Here is a 16,745-nt window from a genome sequence, read left to right as displayed (position 1 = left end):
AAAAAGGTCTATGACATAACTGTGTATGCAAAATAAGCTGCAACAGCCTCCAATAGGAAGTCACCGTCTTCATCCGAAAACAGTTCAGCCATCCAATTTAAAAGCGGAAAAGAACATACGTGCTCTCCCAGCACCGGATCCTCTATCACCATCAGAGGACAGCTCGGTGGGTTTTCAAGAAAGCTCTGTTCCAAGAAAGACTGTGCTGCCGCCAGTAAATTCCAGGGACCAAGTAGTCCATGCATCAATGCCACAGCCATAATCCTTTCGCCAGGACAAACCAACTCGTGAGTAATGATAGGAGTCATCAGCTGATTAAAGTCGACGTCAGGAGAAACCGGTCCGCAGAGACACAAATCAATGGCCCAATCGAAATCACAGGTCAGGCAGTGAAATACAGGCTGGACACAGGTGAAGTAGGAGAATCGAAAAGATAATCCATATGCCGTGCTTAATATCGCCAACGGCATTGTGCCATAATATTCTAGCATGCGATTGCGGAACAGTGTCAGCAGCTGCAGGGTGGGAGGTTGCATAGGAGGGACATCCATATTTAAAAATGTAAAAAAGCACAAGAGCGTCCGCTGGTAATGCAAGTAAAAATGCCAATCCACGAACCAGAGTGGAGAAAATAGAATGAAAGGAAGCAGGGATGACTCCAAAGATTTTCTCAAATGAAGTCACGAGACCACTGGTAACAACTTTAAAAAAGTGCGCCAGGGTCTTTGTGGAGGATGCGTTAAAGATAGTCGGAACCATCTTGCTGAAATTGAAAGGCAAATCTGAATTAAAAGTATTCCTTTTATCGTAACAGTAAGTGAACGGGTTATTTGCTGCAGAAATGTTCTATTTCCTCCCACACATGAACATAGGGAGTTTTCAATCTGGCCACAAATACCAACCTTGGGACAGATTTCAACGGCATGGCAAGAATAAGAGCTCTTTTGTCTCAGAGAGAGGTGGCCTTGAGTTCGGCCCGTGAAACTTTCGTGCTTCACATAGCGAACACCCGTACAGAGGTGCAGACCCTTTTCAATTAACTCAGAACAATCTTCATTATTGAGCATCAAATAACTACCATTTTCCAACAACTTGAACGTGGGGATGATAGCAGGAACTGGCGTGCCTTGCAACACGCAAGCCATATTTGGTCGGTGTTTGTTGCATGAACCGTGTAACTGTATGTGCCTACACATTAGTGAATGAACTGGCGTCTCAGTGCATTCCTCTCCATTCAGATAAACTTCTTGATCATCTTTGAAACATCTGTATGTGTATGGAAGCGACCAGACCTCATGAAGAAAAGCACTACCTAAAGGTTCATAACGACCTATTGGTATATATTTCATACAATTTGAAAACTTATATAAAGCAAAAGGCAGCGTTATTAAACCGTGGATAAGGCACGTTGCCAAAAAACCCGCAATCCTCTGCTGATGATGTCACTGAGCATGTCATGAATGATGTAATATGTGACATCATCAGCAGTGGATTACGGGTAATAGTATCTCTAGTTTACTCCCCTATAGCTGTCTTTCTTTTAACATAAGTGTCTGTTTCCTTCCCTTATACTTACTGTTTTTGGTTCGCTTCTAGTTCGCGTACCGGCGAGCGAACTGGGAAGCGAACTAAGAGAAATAGAGGTTGGCACAGTTCCAAATATTGTACCAATTTTTTAATAACGGGGAGGTAGTTCTGAAAAGAACTTTTTTTTAAATTGTTTTTGTTGTTTTATATTTTTTTTATTATTTTTCGGAACATTTTTTTACTTTTTTTGAATTTTTCTGAGGTTTTATATTTTTTGGGGGTTTTCTTGGAGGGGGCAATGAAAACGATTCATTGTAAAGGGCTCAACAGGAGCAACAAAACAAAAAAAGAAGTATTTATTATTTTGGGCGTTTCGTACAAACTTGCATATGATAGTCAATAGCTCTGTTGATCAGAGTGATGCTTTTTTCTCCGTAGGAAATGAATCCATCGCAAAATACGCAGGTGTGTTTTACTTCACCAAATTTCATTTGTATATTTGGCACCATCTCCCTGCTCTCTGGTCCCGTTACTTCCGGTACAACAGATCTTCTGGCCATAATAGGGAGATTATATAGGTCGTTCCGAAACTGTGCAGCACTGTAGTTGTTAGGATGCCACCTAGTCATATGGCGATGCATTGTGTAGTTTCCGAAACTGTATTTTTTCTCGGTTCCTCTGGACAGTCTATCTTGACATATAAGGCAAGTTACGTATCTTGCATTTACTTTTTTCTGACCTTTGGGAATTTAAAAAAATTGCCAAATGAAGTTTTCTTTCCGGTGAGACGTCTTGGGCTGCTCAGGCAAAAACTGCCTCTCTTCGTGCTCGTCGTCCTGTTCCTCTTCTTCCTCTTCTTGTTGAATTATAACTTGAGCAGGTGGTCCACTCTTCCTTGGATGTGGTGGAGGTGGTGGGGAAGCACCAGCTGAAGCTACTAAACAAGCCATTGCTCAGTGATCACAAAGGGTCTTTCTCTCACAATGATGAAAGTCAGAGTGAGGAAAGAAGGAGGGATTTTCATCATTTGGGAAAAACAAGAGTTCTCAACCAATCAAAAGTGTTCATTTTAGATTATATGACCTAGTCTTACATCATTAGGAAACCAAAAGTGAAATGAACCAATGAAAAGTGTTATTACCAAGTCACATGACTTGCTGTGTTTACGTTAAGCGCTTTGCAGGGCCTCACGGTTTGCTTCCAGAAACCTGCGCTTTGCGACTCGCTTCGCGTACCAGTTCGCTAACGTAGCACGTCATATGACGTATCACGCGACAACGTGGAACGTCATGCGGACGGGAGGCGTCACGATGTTGTTTTCTAACGCGGCACTTGCGGTAAAGAAACGTTTACCGGCTCGCGGTCTATTTCGCGGCATCAAGGTCAGCTAACGGGAAGCTTCCCGATTCGCGAAGCGGGAACGTAGAAAAAAAAATATTAAAAAAAAAAATTATTCATAAACATATAAAATATATTTTTGGATTTAAAGAAGAATACATTTTACAGCTACAGATATTAGCTGTTAAAAAACCAATGAAATTCACAGAAAAAACCATAGGTTATAGACCATATATAGTTAGGAATTAGCATTTACAAAACCTTGAAAATTCACTGAAAAAACCATAGGTTATAGACCATATATAGTTAGGAATTAGCATTTAGAAAACCTTATTTTACTCACACAAAACCATTGAAATTCCATATATAGTTAGTTGCACTAACTATATATCGCGCACCCGCAATCCACTGCTGATGATGTCACATATTACATCATTCATGACATGGTCAGTGACATCACTGATGACATCACTGATGACATCTCAAATGACATCACTGATGATATCTCATTTGACATCAATGGTCACATCAATGATGATATCATTAATGTGACAATACAATGCATCTCCTCACACTTTAATATAACCTCTGTTACACCCAGTGTTAAATACAGAGTATAATTTTTGAAACCATTGACACACCAATACTAGTTACTACATACGCACTCACTGATTCCTACGTCTACACACACATTCACTCATTCACCCATACAATCATTCATACATACAATCACTCATCTTTACAACACTATCATATGCACTCATACACCTATACAGACACTCACACTCTGCCACTCATCCATGGAGTTACTCACACACCTAGTCAGTCCTGTAAAGAATCAATCACAGTTCCATTTTCTAATCTACACAGTTAAACATAGAGTACCTTACATTTTCAAACATATACTAACACATACTTACTCTCTTATAGAATCACTGATACAAGTACACATTGATCTGCACAGAGTCACACACCTCCCAGCCAGCCATACACACACTCAGTCTCCCATACAAATACTTGTGCAACCAATCAATAACCCATATAGCTACTTATATAGCTACTGATCAACACATGCAGCAGCTTGCACAACAACAGACATGCTGATGCACACTTTCAGACAGTTTAGTCACTAACCCGTGCATTTAGTAAGACGCATTTAATCACTCACTCATACAGTCAATCACGCACCTACTAAAACCTTCATTCAGACACTTATACATCCACTAAACTTCAATATGTAAAACATATTTAAACTTTACAGAAACACATAATCACTGGATGTTGTCATCAGTGATGTCATTTGAGATGTCATCAGTGATGTCATCAGTGATGTCATCAGTGATGTCACTGACCATGTCATGAATGATGTAATATGTGACATCATCAGCAGTGGATTGCGGGTGCGCGATATATAGTTAGTGCAACTAACTATATATGGAATTTCAATGGTTTTGTGTGAGTAAAATAAGGTTTTCTAAATGCTAATTCCTAACTATATATGGTCTATCACCTATGGTTTTTTCAGTGAATTTTCAAGGTTTTGTAAATGCTAATTCCTAACTATATATGGTCTATAACCTATGGTTTTTTCTGTGAATATATATATATATATATATATATATATATTCACAGAAAAAACCATAGGTTATAGACCATATATAGTTAGGAATTAGCATTTAGAAAACCTTATTTTACTCACACAAAACCATTGAAATTCCATATATAGTTAGTTGCACTAACTATATATCGCGCACCCGCAATCCACTGCTGATGATGTCACATATTACATCATTCATGACATGGTCAGTGACATCACTGATGACATCACTGATGACATCATCTAGTGTCTGTGTGTTTTTGTAAAGTTTAAATACGTTTTACATATTGAAGAATGACTGGATGTATGGAAGACTGAGTGTGTGTGTGGCTGGCTGGGAGGTGTGTGACTCTGTGCATATCAATGTGTACTTGTATCAGTGATTGTATAAGAGAGTAAGTATGTGTTAGTATATGTGTGAAAAGTATGGTGTTCTGTGTTTAACTATAGATGAGGAAATCGAAGTGTGATTGATTCTTCACAGGACTGACTAGGTGTATGAGTGCATATGATAGTGTTCTAATAATAAGTGACTGTATGTATGAGTAATTGTATGGGTGAATGAGTGAATGTGTGTGTAGACGTACGAATCAGTGAGTGTGTATGTAGTAACTGGTATTGGTGTGTCATGATGTCATCAGTGATGTCATTTGAGATGTCATCAGTGATGTCATTTCAGATGTCATTAGTGATGTCATCAGTGATGTCACTGAAGTATGGTGTTCTGTGTTTAACTGTATAGATGAAGAAATGGAAGTGTGATTGATTCTTTACAGGACTGGCTTGGTGTGTGAGTAACTCCATGGATGAGTGGCAGTGTGTGACTGTCTGCATAGGTGTATGAGTGCATATGATAGTGTTGTAATAATAAGTGACTGTATGTATGAGTGATTGTATGGGTGAATGAGTGAATGTGTGTGTAGACGTAGGAATCAGTGAGTGCTTATGTAGTAACTGGTATTGGTGTGTCATGATGTCATCAGTGATGTCATTTGAGATGTCATCAGTGATGTCATCAGTGATGTCATTTGAGATGTCATCAGTGATGTCATCAGTGATGTCACTGACCGTGTCATGAATGATGTAATATGTGACATCATCAGCAGTGGATTGCGGGTGCGCGATATATAGTTAGTGCAACTAACTATATATGGAATTTCAATGGTTTTGTGTGAGTAAAATAAGGTTTTCTAAATGCTAATTCCTAACTATATATGGTCTATAACCTATGGTTATCTAAATCTAAAATGAACACTTTTGATTGGTTGAGAACTCTTGTTTTTCCCAAATGATGAAAATCCCTCCTTCTTTCCTCACTCTGACTTTCATCATTGTGAGAGAAAGACCCTTTGTGATCACTGAGCAATGGCTTCTTTAGTAGCTTCAGCTGGTGCTTCCCCACCACCTCCACCACATCCAAGGAAGAGTGGACCACCTGCTCAAGTTATAATTCAACAAGAAGAGGAAGAAGAGGAACAGGAGGACGAGCACGAAGAGAGGCAGTTTTTGCCTGAGCAGCCCAGGACGTCTCACCGGAAAGAAAACTTCATTTGGCAATTTTTTAAAATTCCCAAAGGTCAGAAAAAAGTAAATGCAAGATACGTAACTTGCCTTATATGTCAAGATAGACTGTCCAGAGGGACCGACAAAAAATACAGTTTCGGAAACTACACAATGCATCGCCATATGACTAGGTGGCATCCTAACAACTACAGTGCTGCACAGTTTCGGAACGACCTAGATAATCTCCCTATTATGGCCAGAAGATCTGTTGTACCGGAAGTAACGGGACCAGAGGGCAGGGAGATGGTGCCAAATATACAAATGAGATTTGGTGATGTAAAACACATCTGCGTATTTTGCGATGGATTCATTTCCTACGGAGAAAAAAGCATCACTCTGATCAACAGAGCTATTGACTATCATATGCAAGTTTGTACGAAACGCCCAAAATAATAAATACTTCTTTTTTTTGTTTTGTTGCTCCTGTTGAGCCCTTTACAATGAATCGTTTTCATTGCCCCCTCCAAGAAAAACCCAAAAAAATATAAAACTGTTCAGAAAAATTCAAAAAAAGTAAAAAAATGTTCTGAAAAATAAAAAAAAAAGTTCTTTTCAGAACTACCTCCCCGTTATAAAAAAATTGGTACAATATTTCGAACTGTGCCAACCTCTATTTCTCTTAGTTCGCTTCCCAGTTCGCTCCCCGGTACGCGAACCGGAAGCGAACCAAAAACAGTAAGTATAAGGGAAGGAAACAGACACTTATGTTAAAAGAAAGACAGCTATAGGGGAGTAAACTAGAGATACTATTACCCGTAATCCACTGCTGATGATGTCACATATTACATCATTCATGACATGCTCAGTGACATCATCAGCAGAGGATTGCGGGTTTTTTGGCAACGTGCCTTATCCACGGTTTAATAAGGCTGCCTTTTGCTTTATATAAGTTTTCAAATTGTATGAAATATATACCAATAGGTCGTTATGAACCTTTAGGTAGTGCTTTTCTTCATGAGGTCTGGTCGCTTCCATACACATACAGATGTTTCAAAGATGATCAAGAAGTTTATCTGAATGGAGAGGAATGCACTGAGACGCCAGATCATTCACTAATGTGTAGGCACATACAGTTACACGGTTCATGCAACAAACACCGACCAAATATGGCTTGCGTGTTGCAAGGCACGCCAGTTCCTGCTATCATCCCCACGTTCAAGTTGTTGGAAAATGGTAGTTATTTGATGCTCAATAATGAAGATTGTTCTGAGTTAATTAAAAGTATTCCTTTTATCGTAACAGTAAGTGAACGGGTTATTTGCTGCAGAAATGTTCTATTTCCTCCCACACATGAACATAGGGAGTTTTCAATCTGGCCACAAATACCAACCTTGGGACAGATTTCAACGGCATGGCAAGAATAAGAGCTCTTTTGTCTCAGAGAGAGGTGGCCTTGAGTTCGGCCCGTGAAACTTTCTTGCTTCACATAGCGAACACCCGTACAGAGGTGCACACACTTTTCAATTCAGATTTGCCTTTCAAATTCAGCAAGATGGTTCCGACTATCTTTAACGCATCCTCCGCAAAGTCCCTGGCGCACTTTTTTAAAGTTGTTACCAGTGGTCTCGTGACTTCATTTGAGAAAATCTTTGGACTCATCCCTGCTTCCTTTCATTCTATTTTCTCCACTCTGGTTCGTGGATTGGCATTTTTACTTGCATTACCAGCGGACGCTCTTGTGCTTTTTTACATTTTTAAATATGGATGTCCCTCCTATGCAACCTCCCACCCTGCAGCTGCTGACACTGTTCCGCAATCGCATGCTAGAATATTATGGCACAATGCCGTTGGCGATATTAAGCACGGCATATGGATTATCTTTTCGATTCTCCTACTTCACCTGTGTCCAGCCTGTATTTCACTGCCTGACCTGTGATTTCGATTGGGCCATTGATTTGTGTCTCTGCGGACCGGTTTCTCCTGACGTCGACTTTAATCAGCTGATGACTCCTATCATTACTCACGAGTTGGTTTGTCCTGGCGAAAGGATTATGGCTGTGGCATTGATGCATGGACTACTTGGTCCCTGGAATTTACTGGCGGCAGCACAGTCTTTCTTGGAACAGAGCTTTCTTGAAAACCCACGAGCTGTCCTCTGATGGTGATAGAGGATCCGGTGCTGGGAGAGCACGTATGTTCTTTTCCGCTTTTAAATTGGATGGCTGAACTGTTTTCGGATGAAGACGGTGACTTCCTATTGGAGGCTGTTGCAGCTTATTTTGCATACACAGTTATGTCATAGACCTTTTTCATGTTTGATATGCTGAGTACTAGCATTTCATTGACAATTCATTGACTTATTTGTCAAGTTTTTATTATTTACCTTGCCTATTGGCTTAAGACTCGATAAAGTACTTGGCTGTTTTATTTTTCTTTAGCATTAAATTTTCCTAGTTTTTAATGCTTTACCTTGCGGACCGTCCACATATAAACTTGCAATCTGCTCTCATGAGATGGCACTTCTATTATCTTATTCAGTTCGTTTCCGGATCATGGGGAGGTGTCATCTAGGTCCTGGATATCTTTACACCGTATTAAGTTAGCATGGGCTCATTACCGGTTTAAACGCCATTTTTCCTTTTTTGCAACTTCTGCACACGACACTTAGTTGTTGCTTTAGCTTTCCACCTAGTAGTTCATCGTGGTTTACATGAGAATAATATGTTATTGCTCTACTATCTGCTTTGCTTGTTAAACTATATCTGTACAGCGAGTGCTAAAGTTTCAAGAACAACACGATACAGAATTGTTATGAGGTCTGATCTCCACGACTTCATACTCATAACATAAGTGCAACTTCTGCCAATTCTGGGCATGAGGCGGGTTTTATATTGCTTTGCCGAACACACATACACAACAGTTGATGCGGCTCACATGAAGAGAGAGCTGGTGTATGCTGATGTGATTCCTTCAAATCTAAGACACTAAAGTATGGGCACGCCCTAAACCAACACAAAGAGACCTTCTTAGCAAATAATATAATATGTGTATTAGGGAGGGTGAGATATAAGCAGCCGCGGGCCGTGGAGGGAGTTACGGTGAGGCAGGGAGGCGGGGAGGGGGAGAAGCAGGGTGGAGCCCTCTCTACCTTGCCCCTCCCCCTCCCCGCCTCCCTGCCCCACCGTAACTCCCTCCACGGCCCGCGGCTGCTTATAAGTGTTGCTAACTCTTATTCATTTACAGCATGTTAACATACTATCACCATTCGCTTTTTATGTACTAGTAACTATGCTGGTAATTTTGCTACTGATAATATGTGTACTTGTATTATCTAAGATACTACGCCTGTGAAGACGGCATTAGTAAATAAACATTTCAAATACACATGTGTTCTTCTTAACTCCATGTTCTGGTTTCTAAGAAATATATAACGACCGACTGTTCATGAGTTCCACGTATCCTGAGGTACTATAAGTTCATATTCTGGATTGTCTAAACATTGAGAGTTTGTTATATCCAATGTGACACTGTACCTAGCTTGCTAAGGAGTTTTTGATTACTAACGTGAGTTTTGGGACACCCTAATTCGCCAAGGTTCCAATCCTCTGTCCACAGTTCTGTGTGAGAACAGAAACCCTGCGACAGGGGCACCCCCGACCCTTGCTGGAGCTTCATCACACTTGCGATACAACTCCAGCAATGCGCCACCTTTACGGCACAGATACATCACGCATCTGTGCTGTTTTTGCCCCATGATGCGCCGCATTGTAAATGCAGCACACCATAGGTGACGGAACAGCGGCACAGAATGACTAACACATCCCTGGTGATGCGCCAGTCATCATAAATGTATCCCTATGCTTCTTATCTTGTTAGAGATGAACCGCCATATGTATCATCAAAGTTTTTTGCATTTCCTAAATAGCGAACTTTAAGGAATAAATAGCGATTCTTTACCATTCCTAGTTTGCGATGAGCTATTTGCTAATTACAAATTACCCATTCATTTCCTTCATTTCCATAGGGCGGTTGGACTCACTTTTAGCTCGAACGGCTGAATGGATTTCCACGAAACTTGGCAAAATTGTAGGGACTGGTAGCCCGATGTGCCTTTGCTATGTCTCAAGATATATGCTCCAGTGGTTTTTACGAAAATTAACTTTGAAAAATATATATTGGGCTACATTGGCCTATATATATGTTGGAGCCCAAATGTAGCCCAATGTAGCCCAATGTAGCCCAAAGATGGCCGCCAGACACACAAAAAAACAAATGTAGCCCAAATATCAGCCAGATGTAGCCCAACTATAGCCCAGTGACAGAATGACCAATCAGCTTCGCAAACCTCCGTTACGCGAAGCGGAGCGCTGTTACAGATATATATCTTTTTTTGAACGTTAATTTCTCAAAATCCACTGGAGCACATATATTGAGACCTAGCAAAGGCACATCGGGCTACCAGTCCCTAATATTTTGCCAAGTTTCGTGCAAATCCATTCAGCCGTTCGATTATTATTATTATTATTTTTTTTTGCCCCGCGGGGCCCTTTTAAAACCTCCACATCAAACCTAGGGGGTCAGCGAGGATCTACTATGCCCCCTTATAGTTATTTCCCCCTTTGTTTTGACCTCCTCTTGTCTCTCGATCCTACCGAGAGACAAGATGGCGGCCGCTACGGACTGTTTGGAATGTTGACAGATGCCGGAGAACCAATCAGCTTCGCTTCACAAAGCTCCGTTGCGCGAAAAGTCCGCGTCCTGGGCCGCTGCCCAGTCCGCTGTTACAGATATATATCTTTTTTTAAACGTTAATTTCTCAAAATCCACTGGAGCACATATATTGAGACCTACAAAAGGCACATCGGGCTACCAGTCCCTACAATTTTGCCAAGTTTCGTGCAAATCCATTCAGCCGTTCGGGCTAAAAGTGAGGCCAACCGCCCTATGGAAATTAACATGGGAAAAACGCGTTTTGGGACCCCCCTTTTTTCTCGGCCCCCCCTTGACGAACCCCCCCATAATTTTCAGGGGCTGCTCAGAAACAAAATGTGCCATTTTCCTGAAAATTTTAGCCAATTCCGTCCACAAACGCCAAAGTTATTAGACATAGAATTTTCAAATAAACCCATAGAGAAAAAATCCTAACTATATATACCTACTGGCGACCGCCAGTAGGTAATATATATATATATATATATGTATATATATATATGTGTGTGTGTGTGTGTGTGTATGTATATACATATATATATACCCATATATACATACTTCTGTTTAGAAATACACTAAATATATTACTTGCTAAGATAAGTAAACTACAAACCAAACTACTGAAAAATGCACAAAATACAACATATATTAATGTTCAAATTTACATTTTTAATTTTTAAAATTAACAAGATAAAAAGTACTTCTTTTTTTATAATGTATTTTTAAATGAACCATTACAACACACATCTTAATCATTTAATGCAAAATTATTATTAACTTTAAAAAATATCCACTCAAGCAAGCAGGGAACCCCTTAATCCATAATATAGATTTAAAATGTAATGTATACAGTGTCAAATAAATGAATATCTAAAATATTGAAAAATATAAATATTTGTACATATTTAAAATGTTGACTAAATAAAATACTGTATAATATAGAAATTTAAAAATGAATACATGCATAATTTATGAAAATAAAACACCCACAAAAAGTTTAGCCCACAAAAAATGTACCTATTTTCTAAATTAAAAACCAAAGATTTTATTAGTTTACGGCTCTATACCAAAATTCAATCCACTCTATGCTCCCCTTAAACTCTATGGGGCATATTAGCAAGCTGTCGCTAACAGCAGTTGTAGGCGGTAGCTACAGGTTTGGGGCCCGCTTTGCATGTCAGCGATATTTATCGCTAATGACATGCAAAGGGGAGTACCCAAATGTTAGCGACTGAAAACAGTTGCTAACACAGCTATCGCCTATTAGCAAGCCAGGCGAAGCAATAAAAATAGCGCGATTATCTCTATAATCTAACGCCTGCTAAAAAGTTGACTTACCTGTATAGTCAATGGGGGGTGGATTATCACATTAAGCCCCCATTGGCGTTAATGCGAGAATATCGCTGGATTTCCCGCGATATTCTCGCATTGAGCCGGTATCGCCGGATATTTTATCGCATTGGAGAAAAAGTTGCTAATAGCACGTTATCTCTGCGATATTTTCCGGCGATAGGCAGCGATAATAAAAAGTGCGCCAAGCTCATTTAGCGATAAATATCGCTACTCCTTGCTAATATGCCCCTAGGACCTCTAATAATATTGAGCATGTTAAATATACACACCAAAGTAGATGTATGTAGCTACATTTGAAGGAGATTTAAAATGTTATAAAAATACAAAAGTAGCTTTAACATTTATGAGAAATTAATAGTTTTGATTTATAATCCAAGATTCAAAAATATAACAGGAAACATCTAATAAAACAAGTATTTAAACACAATTTTCTAGGCATTAAAATTCTAACATTACAAAAACTATGTTATGTAGAACAATATTTTAAATAAAAATCTTTAAATATCAATTTCCTCTTTTCTATTAAACACATCTTCCTTAAGTAATAGCAGGAAGAACCATTTACCTCTGGTTAATTCACATGGGTACAGTTGGTATAGTTTTAGGTCAGGTTTATGAGGTACTGAGTGCGGGTGATATTGCATTTTATAATAAACATAACAAATAATTGACAAAAAAAAATATACTAACCCTCAATATTATCTACCTCTATATTTATAGTCACAATGTGTTCATATGATATTATGGTCAATCACTATCTATTAGTTGATAATCAAGTGCCAAACCACCTTTTGGAAGAGGCCAAAGTATATCATAATAAAGCCAAATAAGATCACTAAACAGGCATTCCTAAAGGAAAGTTAAAGTTGTATACTTTTTTTTATTTTTTTTAAATTTTTTTTCAAAAACCTTTATTGGAGCAAGCATAGAAACGTACAAGAATGGGCCTACAACCGCACGGGCTGGCCGCTAATAACAAGGCACAATGCATGAAACAGAAATGTACACCCGTGGTCAGGCACAGCTCGAGCACAAAGCATACTCTACATATATCACAGAGCAACTCGAATTTTTTATTTTACAAAAGAAAAACAAACACTAAAAGGCGAATGCACGATACTTAAGGTCAGCCCAAAGAACGGAGGGGACGGTCCACGATCAGGAGAACACACCCAGAGCCCGGAAGCTCCAATCAAGTCGGGAGGGGGGGAGGGGAGCAGCGGGGAGAACCGGAAATACAGAAAAAAAAAAACCCCGTATGGGGAGGTTCCGGGAACGCACGTCTAGGGAGATAGGACAATCTCAGCAGTGCCTACAAGGGGAGGGGTGCAAATATCCCCACGATAATCATTCCACTGGCCCCAAACCTTCGTCCACGCCCTGGGTCTGCCCCTGGCCACATAAACCGTCTTCTCACGAAACATGGACCAGTCCATGTTGTCCTCCCACTTCGAGACCTCAGGGGGCCTGGAAGCGCCCCAGAGTTGCGCAACATCCCGCTTAGCAATCATGTATCCCAGGGTAGCCCATCTGGTCTGGGCCACAGAGTAGTCAGTGGGCTCCCACACATTCAACAGACATCGTCGTGGCTCCGGCCGCAGGGCAACACCAGTCACAGCAGTCATCACCTCAAGCACAGCAGTCCAGTAAGCCGCTACCACCGGGCACTCCCAAAGGATATGTAAAAAGGTCGCACTCAAACCACAACCACGCTTACATAGCCCATCTGAAGAAAAGCCCATCGTCACCAGACGCGGACCCGTGACATAAACTCGATGAAGAATCTTAAGTTGAACCAAACGGAGACGGGCAGGAATGGCCACCTCCTTGGGAGAAGAGAGTGCCGACTGCCAATCCTCGTCGTCCAGTTCCAACCCATCGCCAACCCAAGCCTCCCGAAGTCGGACCAATAAGTCCGCCCGATTATTGATCAATTTCTTGTAAATCAGAGAAATAGTACTATCGGGAAGATGCCCATCAAGGACACGGTCCTCGAGGGGGGAAGATTCAGGCAGGGTCTCATCAGGAACCAAAACTGAGGCGAGGGCGTGCCGGACCTGCAGGTAGCGAAAAAATTCCCTACCACTCAAACCATATTCCGCCTGGAGGGCCTGGAACGACTTCACACAACCGTTCGAGCACACATCACCCACCTTACAAATCCCAATCATATCCCAGCGGTCGAAACCCTTGGTAGACCAAAGTCCGCCCAAACGTTCCGAGGCATAAAGCGGCGTCGCCAACGTCAAGCGATCCTCCCACCCCAAACTCACATTCGCAGCTCGCCATACAGTTACTGCGATCTTGGATGGGCCCACAAGATGGCGCCCGGCCGGTCGAGAATAAAGTGCTCTAGTAAAGTCCCCACCCGGGAGCTGGAATCTGTCCATCTCGAATGCAGGATTACGACCCGGGGAAAACATCACGTGATTAATGGCGGACAACTGGGAAGCCCAGTAATATCGCTTGATATCGGGGAGCGCCATGCCCCCGTCATACCAAGGGATGGTGAGCTTTGCGAGCGCGATACGCGGACGCCCATCCCATATCAATTGTCGCTGAAGACTCTCAATCTCTTGGAAATAGGTCTTAGGAATAGCGTCATAGGAGTTTTGGAGCGCGTAAAGGAATCGCGGCAAGGACATCATTTTAAACAGAGCCGCCCTGCCCAGAGGAGACAAAGGAAGCTTACGCCAACGGGCCACATCCAGGCGCAATCTAAGCAACGGTGGGAGGAGATTACGCTCAAAGCGGAGCGTCGGGTCCAACGTAATAAAAATCCCTAAATACTTGAAACCCGAGTGGACCACCTGAATAGGAAGTCTGCTCGGCAAGGGGGGCAAAACCCCCGAAAGAACATATACACAGGACTTGGTCCAGTTAATAACAAGGCCCGAATTGGCTCCAAAGGAAGCAAGAACATCAAACAGAACAGACAGAGATTTACGCGGGGAGGTGAGATATAAAAGGATATCGTCCGCGTAAAGCGAAACGCGGTCCTCAAAGTCCGGAGACCAGCGGATCCCCTTGAGGGAAGGTTCCCACCGAAGCCAAGCAGCCAATGGTTCCAGGGCGAGCGCAAACAGTAACGGAGACAAGGGGCATCCCTGACGGGTACCCCTACCAAGGGTGAAAGGAGCCGAGACCCTACCATTCACCACTACTTGCGCCAGAGGTTCCGCGTACAGTGACTGGACCCAACCAATAAACTCAGGCCCAAAACCAAATTTCTCAAGAGCCGCCCAAAGATAAGGCCACTCCACCGTGTCGAAGGCCATGGAAGCATCCAACGATGCCAAAATGGCCGGCTCCGTCAGAAGCCCCGCCCCCGCGATCGCGCCGTGAAGACGACGCAGGTTCAGAGCCGTGTTGCGATGCGGGATAAATCCAGATTGATCCGGATGGACCAAGTCACTAATGACCGTCAAGAGACGGGATGCCAGGAGTTTCGCCAATACCTTGGGTTCAACATTTAGCAGGGATATGGGCCTATAGGAGGAACAAAGATCACGAGGTTTACCCTCCTTGGGGATGACAACTATTGTGGCCAGTCTCTGATCATAAGGGAGAATACCCCGTTCCCGGGACTCCAGAAACATGGCGCGAAGATACGGAGCCACCCTATCGGGACGCAACTTGTACAATTCGATTGGCAACCCGTTCGGGCCCAATGCTTTGCCCGAACGGAGGGAACGGAAACAATGGGCAGGGCTATATCACGCAACAAAAGGCGAGAGTCAACCACATCCCTCTCAGACACAGGGGTATACACCACACGGAGGTAATCGGCGAACCGGTCAACTATTCCAATCGGGTCCGTTACACTCACACCACTCGCAGACTGAATCACGGGTACCACACGATTAGCTCTCTCCTTCTTATCCAGCCATGCCAGCAATTTACCCGCCTTGTCACCCACATCATACAAACGACCCTGTTGCTCCCGAAACATCACTTTGGCGGCATCAGTGACCACGGACTTATAAGCAAATTGTTTCAGACCCAGGGCATGGAGCTTCTCAGGTGTGACACCAGATTCCAAACCCTCCTCCAATGCAGAAATCTCCCCCTCAAGATCAACCACCTCTCTATTTCTCGCTCTCTTAGCCTCAGCAACAAGCCTCAGCAACAAGGGAGAGGGCCTGCCCACGAATCACGGTCTTAAAGGCCTCCCATAGGGACACAGCAGAGGAAACCGACCCCTCGTTATCCAGAAAATACGAGTCCAAGGACTTAAGCAAAAGGGTGCGGGTCTCGGGGGAGGTGAGGTACCACGGATTAATGGGGGCCACCCGGCCCACTGCCTCTACCCCAACCTCAAAACGAAGCCAGAGCGGAGAGTGGTCAGAGATACCCCTGGGCAGGTGCACAATCTCACGCACCGCTGGGGACTGAGCCGCAGGCATCAGGAAATAATCCAGCCGAGACAGACTCCCATGGGCCCCAGAGTGAAAGGTGTACTGAAGCTGCGTAGGATGCAAAAGCCTCCAGCAATCCACCAGGCCAAAGGTATCCAAAAATCCACCCAACCACTGCTGAGCCGCAGGGGTATCCCTAGGGGGGTGGCGATCGTGGAGACCGGAGACTACCGAATTAAAATCACCAGCCAGAAAGAGAGTACTATCAGGGAGGTCTAACAAGACACGGCCCAAATCTGAAAAGGTAGAAGTCTGCAAGCCGGGGGGCACATAAACAGTTAATAAGGAGAGGGCACTGC

The sequence above is a fragment of the Lissotriton helveticus genome, chromosome 5_1 (assembly GCF_964261635.1).
Source record: "Lissotriton helveticus chromosome 5_1, aLisHel1.1, whole genome shotgun sequence".
NCBI lineage: Eukaryota > Metazoa > Chordata > Amphibia > Caudata > Salamandridae > Lissotriton > Lissotriton helveticus.
This window is presented reverse-complemented; position numbering follows the sequence as displayed.